At 45.8% G+C, this 3,195-nt stretch overlaps 2 long non-coding RNA genes across 2 annotated transcripts; one reads left to right on the top strand and one right to left on the bottom strand.

The window, feature by feature from the left end:
- Positions 1-925: 925 nt before the first annotated feature.
- Positions 926-1,290, bottom strand: LOC138786897 (uncharacterized). Its single transcript, XR_011362250.1, has 3 exons — positions 1,219-1,290; positions 1,069-1,124; positions 926-987 (listed from the first exon to the last, which is right to left on the bottom strand). It is a non-coding gene; the product is annotated as an uncharacterized lncRNA (long non-coding RNA).
- Positions 1,291-2,289: 999 nt separating this feature from the next.
- LOC138786896 (uncharacterized) lies at positions 2,290-2,917 on the top strand. The gene is made up of 3 exons (XR_011362249.1): positions 2,290-2,370; positions 2,465-2,520; positions 2,602-2,917. It is a non-coding gene; the product is annotated as an uncharacterized lncRNA (long non-coding RNA).
- The last annotated feature ends 278 nt before the right edge of the window (positions 2,918-3,195 follow it).

Raw genomic sequence — 3,195 nt, 5'->3', positions numbered from 1 at the left:
CTCTACCCCAATCCCTCAGTGACCTCCGGTAGCTGAGAGGAGGGGGCTGCGGGCATTACCGGCGCTGCTGCACCATCGCCATAAAGAGCTGATGGCAGCAGTATAGAGCCCATTAGTGATCGCCGTAATAATCCGTATGGGCGATCACTAATAACATAATACATGTATTCTCTGGGTCGCTACGGTTACGGCGATACCACATTTGTGTAGGTTTTTTTAACTATTACCGCTTTGGTGCAACAGAAACTATCTTCCTAGCCAAAACCCACAAAAACTGTCGCTACATTGCAAGATCCATAGCGTTCTTATCTTTTGGGCTTATATTATGCGAATTATTGTAGTGTAATCATAGGTACAGCCACCAAGGTAAGTATACTGATCCTCGCAAAAATACTATAATTAGAAGGAGAGAAGTGCACTAAATAGTAAAAAATATACAAGTTTATTAGATATGCTTTAAAAGGTATCTTACATACAAACATATAGGTATGAACAATAGATAAATCTCCAAATGTAGTGAAGCCAAAAGAAGAGCAATGCGTCAGTCTGTATAGTAGTGTCTAGAAACCATCTGTCAATTGTCCACAGATCTAAGTTCCACAATTCAAACACTTCACAGAGAATCCTGACAGCTCTCGGCTACAAACCAGTGTCAATACACTAGGGTGAATATTACTCCTACCAAAACCACAATAGTCGGTCTGGACCAGGAGAGTGTTAGACCATATAACCCATAGAAAACTGTCTCGCCCAACGCGTTTCAGTAACCAAGTATGTTACGTCATCAGGGGCCGTGGGGTCTAGGTCGACATATGTATAGGTCAATAAGTCATGTCACATATAATCATATAGTCATAGTCATATTTGAATGCGCCGATCACTGAATGTGACATGTGTTGAATTAAGCCGGAATACTGTACTCACTGTGCCCCATCGTTGGCGACCTTTGGGATAATGTCCCACCCAATAAGGTTATACGAGTGGACACTGTATAATGGAAGGAAGTGGTGTAAGTGTATGCAGACATAATAGCCATATACCGCCATAACTGTGAGCTGCTATACTTACTAAATCCCCACATAGGTCTAGCAAGGCACAAGACTGTGTACGTCTAGGCGTTTTACCTATGGATGGAACGTACATCAAAGTCAGGTGAGTGTGTGCACAAAAGCCACAATCAGATTAAACGTACTCTGGTGGCCATGGCCTATTACTTACAGTGGATGAGCGGCGTGGAGAAGTGTTCCTGACATCTGCGTCGGCAGAGTGCCGGGAGTGCCGACGGCCGCTAGAACTAATAGCCGCCGCGCGGCCCTGCGCGTCTGACGTCACAGCCACCTCAGACGCGCGCCCGATGCTAGCCCCTCCCCCTTGCACGCCCAGGGGAAGTGTCCGGCCTCCGAGAATGAGCGCGAGTGCTGGAGCTCCGGCCCGAGTGGAGCTGTCCAGGTGCTGTAATGTGAAATATCCATCAGTGGCAGCAGTAGCTTGTGGTTCTAGTAGCCTATGCACTCTCTACCCCCCCATTGGTATGTAGAATGCTGGCTCTTACAGGTAGAGAGGGAAGGTCTTAGTAGACCTTTTGTCAGTTAGTAGCCAGTAATAGACCAGGACAATATTAGGGCTAGCTATAGATTAGGCTCCAGAGTGGGACCGTCCTTTTTAGGGCGACCACCCCACATAGGCATAGGGATATAGGACAGGAATAAACCAGGGCAACATAGGCACCCATCCTGCCATTCTTTCCCAGTTATGTTCCTGGATACTCATATTCATATATATATATATATATATATATATATATATATATATATATATATATATATATATACACACTCCCATAGAGTTCCTGGTACCCACTAGGGCATCCCCCCTTTTTTTTTTTCACACACAGGCTACTCTAGGCTGTGCATCCCTCAGATATAACCTGCCCCATAAGTCACTATCTGCTCTAAGGTTCCCCCAGAAGTCCTGTCTTCCGCAGCCATCACTTTACTACCAGTTTACTGGCATTTTTGCTGTTTAGGTGTCCCACTGTATCAGATACTACGCATACAGTTTACCCTAACTCACATTATCCCGTCTTCTACATCAGTGAAAGCTACTGCTGCCACTGATGGATATTTCACATTACAGCACCTGGACAGCTCCACTCGGGCCGGAGCTCCAGCACTCGCGCTCATTCTCGGAGGCCGGACACTCCCCCTGAGCGTGCAAGGGGGAGGGACTAGCATCGGGCGCGCGTCTGAGGTGGCTGTGACGTCAGACGTGCAGGGCCACGCGGCGGCTATTAGTTCTAGCGGCCGTCGGCACTCCCGGCACTCTGCCGACGCAGATGTCAGGAACACTTCTCCACGCCGCTCATCCACTGTAAGTAATAGGCCATGGCCACCAGAGTACGTTTAATCTGATTGTGGCTTTTGTGCACACACTCACCTGACTTTGATGTACGTTCCATCCATAGGTAAAACGCCTAGACGTACACAGTCTTGTGCCTTGCTAGACCTATGTGGGGATTTAGTAAGTATAGCAGCTCACAGTTATGGCGGTATATGGCTATTATGTCTGCATACACTTACACCACTTCCTTCCATTATACAGTGTCCACTCGTATAACCTTATTGGGTGGGACATTATCCCAAAGGTCGCCAACGATGGGGCACAGTGAGTACAGTATTGCGGCTTAATTCAACACATGTCACATTCAGTGATCGGCGCATTCAAATATGACTATGACTATATGATTATATGTGACATGACTTATTGACCTATACATATGTCGACCTAGACCCCACGGCCCCTGATGACGTAACATACTTGGTTACTGAAACGCGTTGGGCGAGACAGTTTTCTATGGGTTATATGGTCTAACACTCTCCTGGTCCAGACCGACTATTGTGGTTTTGGTAGGAGTAATATTCACCCTAGTGTATTGACACTGGTTTGTAGCCGAGAGCTGTCAGGATTCTCAGTGAAGTGTTTGAATTGTGGAACTTAGATCTGTGGACAATTGACGGATGGTTTCTAGACACTACTATACAGACTGACGCATTGCTCTTCTTTTGGCTTCACTACATTTGGAGATTTATCTATTGTTCATACCTATATGTTTGTATGTAAGATACCTTTTAAAGCATATCTAATAAACTTGTATATCTTTTACTATTTAGTGCACTTCTCTCCTTCTAATTATAG

Source organism: Dendropsophus ebraccatus, chromosome 3, assembly GCF_027789765.1.
Source record: "Dendropsophus ebraccatus isolate aDenEbr1 chromosome 3, aDenEbr1.pat, whole genome shotgun sequence".
In the NCBI taxonomy this organism is placed as follows: Eukaryota; Metazoa; Chordata; class Amphibia; order Anura; family Hylidae; genus Dendropsophus; species Dendropsophus ebraccatus.
Note: the sequence above shows the minus strand (reverse complement) of the source record. Positions and strands in the feature narration are given on the sequence as shown.